The sequence below is a fragment of the Pseudorasbora parva genome, chromosome 12 (genome assembly GCF_024679245.1).
Source record: "Pseudorasbora parva isolate DD20220531a chromosome 12, ASM2467924v1, whole genome shotgun sequence".
In the NCBI taxonomy this organism is placed as follows: Eukaryota; Metazoa; Chordata; class Actinopteri; order Cypriniformes; family Gobionidae; genus Pseudorasbora; species Pseudorasbora parva.
In genome coordinates, this window is record NC_090183.1 from 7,158,084 (window position 1) to 7,166,235 (window position 8,152).

Here is an 8,152-nt window from a genome sequence, read left to right on the forward strand (position 1 = left end):
ATAGAGTCGGTGGGCGGGGCTTAACATAATGACAGCCAGTTGCGTTTGGTGCTGTCAATGGTGAGTTTCCAGACCAAACATCTTGATGTGGGTCTGGCTTTTTCAGGCTAATATGTATGTTCATTGTGTTTAATTATTTTGTATATTTAAATATACACATGCATGTATATATTTAATATTTTTTTAATATTTATATATAATAGAAATATACTAGGGGTGTCCCAGACTAAGGATTTACACATGCGAATGATAGTTGAATCATCTCTGTGTGTGTGTGTGAGTTGGCATATGTGGTTTATGAGACCAATTTTCAGGTTTACATACCAGCATTACGAGACCATTTGGTTTATGAGACCATTTTAGTGGTCTCGTAATTCTGGAAATTTGAATTGTTATAATTATTGACTAATAATAATAAAAAAAACTATTAATGATTGTATGTTTACTATATTACTACTTTAATTAATTAATGTTGCTATTTTACTGTTATGACACTCCCTGCCTTTTTTATAACGCTGATGAACATGGTCTCTTAAACCATGATGTGTGTATGTGTATGCTGAACAGCGCCTCTGGATGTGGGAATTGGTATTGAAATATACACACATTGGCGCCAAATAACACACAAAATCCCGCGCTATATTGCCGGATGCAGCGTAATGTTCCAGCAAGCAGATTTTCAGCGCTTCATTAAACAACACAGCAGCCAGATCTATGGTGAAACAAGTAAGTACTTTATATCTTTTACATATAGATTAAATTCGTTAGTTTAAGTTTGCAAATGTTAACTTAATTACTTAAAACTGTAGCAATGGCGCGTGAGAGGAGCACTGCTTGTAGAATCGGCTCTGAGACGCAAAGATTATGTAACGTTAGATCCCAATTTAAATTAAATATATATCATTGTGAAATAAAGCAGCCTTGGACAGAGCACACTGCATATAGGGCTTTGCTTCTAAAAAGAAAACACTGCGATAAATTGTTTCCATATGATTGTTTTTCAAAGCTCAAATAATACAGTAAATCGCCATATGAATAAGCACAATCTTCTGTAATGCCGCTTTTTGTGCGGTCGCGGCAGTTCCCGCGGTCGGAGCGGGAGAGCTCGCAGGTGTAGCCGGCCGAGATGCACTCTAACGCGGGGCGGTTTTCTCTCGCTCCCCTGGCTTCGGCCTTGAGACTGGAGCGGGCAATCTCAACATTTCTACATTATTATTATTTTTTTAATCCTCGATTACATTTTACCCTTGCAGAGATAAAAAAAAAAACAAGAAAGAAGCGAATGTCACGAACGAAAAAAGTATTACAAAGTATTACAAAAAATAAGCATTACACTGTTTTTTAAGCTGCATTATGTTAAACCCATTTAAAAATCATAATAAAATCATGACATCAAAGTTGATTTTTGTTGTGTTATTTTTAGGTTTAAATTAAAAATGTTTTATATGTATATGTGTGTGTATAATATATATATATATATATATATATATATATATATACATACATACATACATACATACATGATACATATGGTATATATAGAGAGAAATATATATAGATAGAGAGTAAATATAAATAACTGTTTAAAAACTGTCATTTTCAAACAAAAAGCATTACTCAATTATCTAAACTTTATTAATATTATACTGTTTATCTGTAAAAATTGACTTGCCATGATATTTTGTAGTGATTCTGAGTCATCGGACCAGAGGACCAAATCCTCTAAAAGATGCATACATCCATGCAAAGTTGAGGAAGGACAAAGACATAATATTCAGGTGATATTTTAATCCATCAAAGCAAAGGTAAGTTTGTGTGTGTGTGTGTGCTTGTTTGTTTCCCATTAACCTTATCTCTTAATTAGTAAACTTCTGTTATACTAGATACACAATGGTTCACAAGAAATACAGTCTGTATTAAACTATATTATACTGACGTGAAGGGATGCTCATTTCAGTTAATTTTCCCGACCGACAACCGATGCTCATTAATCGATTATTAACCGTTAACTAGGGGTGTAATGTTTCACTCGTTTTCTCGATGCATCGATTACAAATCCTGACGATGCATATGCATCGATCTTTGAAACATGTATTTTGAATCGTGAATGTTTAATTTCAACCAACACTTGATGTAAAATGCTAAGAATCGGATGAATCACGATTCAATAACGATTCAGTGCTTTAAAATAAACATTTGATTATATCTACTGTATGCGTGAGTTAATAGAGACGTTGTTCTGAGTGTGACAGCTGCGTCATCCGCACAGCTCTTCACACAGACGTGCTCGCTCTTTACCACCTTCACTATAAAACCCTGCTTATTCAAGACGCACATTTATTGCATGGACGGAGCAAACACATTTGTAAGTGTCTAAAATGCATATGTACAGTTCTGATGAATGATACATGAAATTTAACTTAATATCGTTTAACTGAATATACGTAGCAAACTGCTAAAGTAACTACAACATTTCCAACACTGAAATAAGAGCGTGCGGTTTATCTGTCAATCAGAGGCGCATTAAAGTTGTGTCCAGTACTATCGCAACAGTAGACACCGGTGCGTTTACTTCACAATCGTCATAAGGAAAATGCTCTGTATAAAGGGAACATGGAGGCTTTTCTTTCTATTCTGTGAAGAAAAGTTAGTTTAGGATTAGCTGGAAAAGTTCATGATATTTCCTCTCCATTGAAGCATTGCATGTTTAATTCCTGGAACACTTTAGTAAGGTTGTGTGGCCATTAACACTATCATACACAACATTCAGCATTAACTAACAATACTTTTAAGGCCTTTTAAAATTTTGCCTTATGTAAATTTTAGGGTTGCTCCAATCGATCGGCAACCGATCTCAATCGGCCGATTATCGCTTTGGGAAGATTGATCGGCGGTCTCTAAAAAGGCCGATCTCACAAACTGATCTCATGCTGACGACACAAAGACGCTCGACCGTCGTGAGAGCGAGGGCATGACATGCAGCGGCAGAGTCTCATTCCGGCGCAGGTAAAATAATTATATTGTATTATTAAATAACTTACAAAGACATTTGAAAACTTTCTGTGAGACTTACAAACAGTGCGAGTGAATCACCGCGTGCGCTTGCTCTCTCTTTCACTCAAAATTCTCAAATGGCTTCACATTAGCGCATCGCATCTGGACTAAAATCGAGCTGCACAGCTGACACAGGATTCGCCACTTGCACAATCGAGGCAGTGTCGCATCGTCGCTAAAGTTTATTAAAGTTTATTTGCATTTATTTTTAAGTATTGCCAGTGTTCACTCAGCACTCACGTGCGCTCTCCAAGAGACCGTAATCTAACACACACACCTGACACACACAAACAGCCCATCTCACAAAAAGTTTGCAAGTACAAATTGCGCTGCAATGATCAAATAAACACATAATGTATGTACTAAATTACCATCTTGACGAGTATCTGCATAAACCCTGTCGTGACTCGCGAATGAACGTTAACATTTGTGTAACTGCATGTAGCCTATAACCGTCTCTGTATTCGCTCTTAAAGTGAAAGCAGTCGAATAAACTGCTGCTGTCTCTCAGTTTCTCTGTCTTGTTGTTTGATGAACCTTAATGAAACTCACTGCTCTTGAATGGCTAACTTTTGCAACTTTATAAGGACTAACTTTTTTTGTTTTTGTTTTTTTGTAATGACTAGCTTTTGCAACTTTTGTAAGGATTAATCTAATTTATTCAGGGAAGACCAATATTAATTTACATTTGATTCTTTATTAAATTTCTTTAGTATTTCTTACCTCAATACTAATTTTAGACCTACCTAAAAAACTTTTTCTTTAAAAACAAAAATGCACTGCATAATCAAAGATTTAAGTGAGATAATGTGTAACAAGAGTCATCTATGAGGGGGGAATTCCCCCATTTTCAGAAATAATCTGTAAAATTCCCTATAAATAATTCTATATGATAAAAAGAAGGCTTCAAATAGGTCGGTATCTGTGATCAGATCGGCAGATACTGCTTCATGTGATCAGCAATCGGCTCCAAAAAACCTGATCAGAGCACCCTTATTATTTAGGAAGGATGGCATTGGCATACAGTAGCTTATATTATTTTATTTTTTGGATTATGATGTATTTGGTTCCTCAACTAAATACTAACATTAACAATGGAATTTTTTTTGCAAGACTTTACTGTAAGGTTCATTAGTTAACTACATTAGTTAACAAACTAATAGTGAACTGCACTTATGAAGCATTTATCTTTGTTGATGATAATTTCAACATTTACTAATACATTATTAAAATCTTTTTAACATTAATTAATACACTGAACTAGCATGAACAAACCATGAACATCTGGATTTTTATTAACTAACATTAACAAAGATTAACAAATACAGTAACAAATGAACTACTCAGGGTTAGTTCATGTTAGTCAATACAATAACTAATTGTACCTAATAAAACCTTATTGTAAAGTGTGACTGTTTTTTTTGTAACAGTTCACATTGTTTTATTAGTTAATGCATTAGTTAACATGAACTAACCATGAACCAACACCTCTGCTGTGCATTAGTTCATCTTTGTTAACATAAAAAATCCAGCTGTTCATGGTTTGTTCATGTTAGTTCATATGTGCATTAACTAATGTTACCAAGATTTTAATAATTCATTACTAATTGGTAAAATTAGTATTAACAAAGATAAATAAATGCAGTACTTTATAAGTGCAGTTCATTATTAGTGCATGGTAACTAATGGACTTTATTGTAAAGTGTTACCTCTGAAGGCCGCTGTGTAATTCACACCCTGACTAAGACACATTAGGGGAAACATTTTAATAATCCTATGAATGTATATAGGAAAATGCATAACCGAATCAAATTAATCAAATCAAATCGTAATTTTAATGTGAATCGTCTCAAATCGTTCTTAATTGGCAAAAATTCTTCTTGAATCAAATAGAAAACCTTTGAAATGTGAATCGAATCGATTTGCTGCCTACCCAAAGATTCACAGCCCTGCCGTTAACTGATAAGATTATAATACTGAATTGGCATTACATAAAAATACAAATGACGAGTGTCTGTGAATAATGTGTTTATTTTATTTTGCAAACAGCAGAACATCCAGAACAGCTGAACAACAGAACATATATTTACACTAGAGCTCTGCATTTATGCCCGACGGGACCCAATTTTTTTTACGGCCCTAGGGCCGGGCTTCAGGTCAATTTCCATGTAAATTTTCACGTCATACCTAAACTCGCGCCAGGCTTCGAACCTTTTTTAGGCTTCTCCTTTGTTTTATATTTATTTTATTAATTGAAATATTAAACAATGTGCTGCGCTAGTGGAAACAACATGAGACCATATTAGCTTACGCGACTGTCAAGACAAGAGTCCGTGCCAAAGCAGCGCGCGTGTCTTCAGCAGCTGCTAGAGTTATGGCCTTTTTACAACTGGTTCCTTCATTGGTTTTCTCTGACCAGGAATCTATCTGATTGCGAAATGACCAGGAGAATGCCTTCCGGGAGTCTTTCGAGACGTAGCCTATTTAAAGGCACAATATGTAATGTTTCAGCATTAAAAATATAAAAGATCACTATATCTATGTTATATATTTTTTAAAGTTGTGTGTTTACATTATCCCGACAGTTCCAATTAACTTCTAAATCCAGAGAAATTAATATTTTAATTCGAAGACACGGACCGTGTCTTTATTTCCGTTATGTCGCCCGTCTTTCACGTCATATCCACGTTTGCGTCTTGCTTCCTGCGAACTCGGCGGAACCGCCAAACTCAAAGAGGAACACTGACAGTATAAGGGGAACCCCCGTATAAAAAAGTCTGTATGATAATGGATCATGACTACTCTTTGCCTGTATGTTTTGCCAGCTCAACAAAGCGCAAACGTACGGGTGAAAAAAATGACCCGAGAAGATTTTGGGACAGTAGAAGAAGCAAGAGACGTGTAAACCTTGGAAAAGCCTTTGAAAGATGGTGAAATCTTCGTGACAAGCTCGGACTGCAGAGAGATATGCTGATCTCGCTTTCGTTTTAATAAACAGGTCATTTAAGTAACCATTCAGCTAACATAATAATCATATAATCATAACATGCTGTATGTTTGCATATTGCATAGCGATCTTGACCACATTGAGACGCGTTTAGCTGAATGCGTAACGTTATACATTTTGTATCGGCTTTTCAAACAGGCGGATTCTCTGTTTTTGGAGACTGAAAGAGCTATTTTTTTAAAAACTGATTCAAAAGTATTTCTATCCGTATATTTGGTGACACGATGATGTCATGTGTAAAACGCAGATGGACGAGCTATTATTGGTTTTATATGTAGCTGGAGAAAGTAACGTTAGCTTCATAAGGTAATATGCCACTATCTTGGTCAATTAATATAAGGTGACCGTCACTTTTATCATATGTTAATACTAGCTACATAAAATATTGATTTAATAATGATCTACTTATTCATATATCTCTGAGTTCCAAAATAAATGTTTATTAGAATGATTGATGAACGTGGGGAGCGACACAGCGCGTGTTCCAATAAACAACAGCTGGTGCTGGTTCTCTCATTTACTATGTTTAATGTTGGTAACGTTAATGATAAACTAAATTGAAATTTATTTCCTTATTGAACAGTTGATATACAGAATGTTCGACAATCGCGGATGCCATGTCAACATATCTATAATTTGAGTAACTCAAATTATGATGCACGGTTAATATGTCAACATAGCCTACCAACTTATAGGTATGTTATATAGCGACCACTCGCACAACATTCTGTCTCACACATTAGCTAACGTTACTGATAAGTTTGTTAAGTAACGGTAGCTCGCTGCTATTTCATTAGATTGACATTACATAAAGTGAAAAGCCGTAACTAAACTTAACAATAATAGAGATGTAATGTAACAATTACCTTGTCAGTGAACATGTTTTCTGCTGGAGATGCCAGATTCGCTGGTTGACAGTGGCAATAATGACAACAACTCCCATGAGCCCACGCACTTTCCCGACGTCACCAAAGTACGTCAGTTGTTATTATTTTGAATGAGTGACCCCTAGTGGCCAAAAGTTGCATACTGCACGTTTAATTCCGATCACTAAACAAACTAATTCAGAAGGTGGTCTGAAAGCATTTCAGACAAAACCGGACAAATGTAAATGTATCTGGTTGTTTAAACCACATGTGTCAATTTTACTCCTGGCAAATGGTTAAAAAATAAACGTGTGTGAGGGCGTGTTATGGGCTAGGCAGATATGATAGTCAGATATGATGGCGCTGCAACACGCATTGGTGCAAATGTAAGTAAAGCAAGCCAACGCAAATGGCCGTAAATGAAACTTTAAATAAGTCTTAGATGCTCAAAATCACATTCATCTTTGATTAAAATTAATAAATTTCAATTTAAAAATTAAATCGCTCTCTCTCATATTGCAGTCTTTGAATTTGAACTGAGCTGCTGAATAAAATGCATCTTGAATCTTTTGCTTTCGTTGATGTGAACTCTGTTAAATATGGGCTATACTGCGGGAATTGAAGATCTGATTTATATTAATTTTGCAGAGGTGTAAGGTATAACAGAAACTGCATGTTCTTTTTTTTTTTTTTTTAAATTTAGGTTGTTTAGCTCGTTTCGTTTGCGAGCGCCGTTGCGAGCAGCATCAGCCTGCCTCAACTCGTCAAAAATGCCTTTTTATGTGGAGGTAGCCTAATATTATAGTAGGCTAAATTAACTAACATTGTGATGCTTGAAGTGTTATATCTATGGATTTTATTATAGGCAAGACAAGTCAAGAGTTGATTTGAGAGGCTAAATTTTTTAAACATGTGGTTAACTCACTGTCAGCCGCTGGTTGCTTGGTCATCACTTAAAAAAAAATGTAACTTTAATTTAACAAACAAAAAAAATGCTCTGATAATTTTTCTAAATTAACTTAACAAAGAAACAAAACGAAATATAACTACTTTGACATTAAAAACAAAACTAAAACTATTTTAATGGCTAATAACAATGTAAGCCAAAAAAAAAAAAACAAGGGCTTCAGTCGGACTCGGGCCGAGATTTTTCATAAGCTGTCGGACAAAACCACACAACGAAAAGCATTAAACAAGGCTTCAGATGGCACTGATGGCCAGGGAA

At 35.3% G+C, this 8,152-nt stretch overlaps 1 long non-coding RNA gene across 1 annotated transcript; it reads left to right on the forward strand.

The window, feature by feature from the left end:
* The first annotated feature begins 271 nt into the window (after positions 1 to 271).
* On the forward strand, positions 272 to 6,698 carry LOC137093911 (uncharacterized). Its single transcript, XR_010908573.1, has 3 exons — positions 272 to 726; positions 1,688 to 3,006; positions 5,880 to 6,698. It is a non-coding gene; the product is annotated as an uncharacterized lncRNA (long non-coding RNA).
* Positions 6,699 to 8,152: the final 1,454 nt, after the last annotated feature.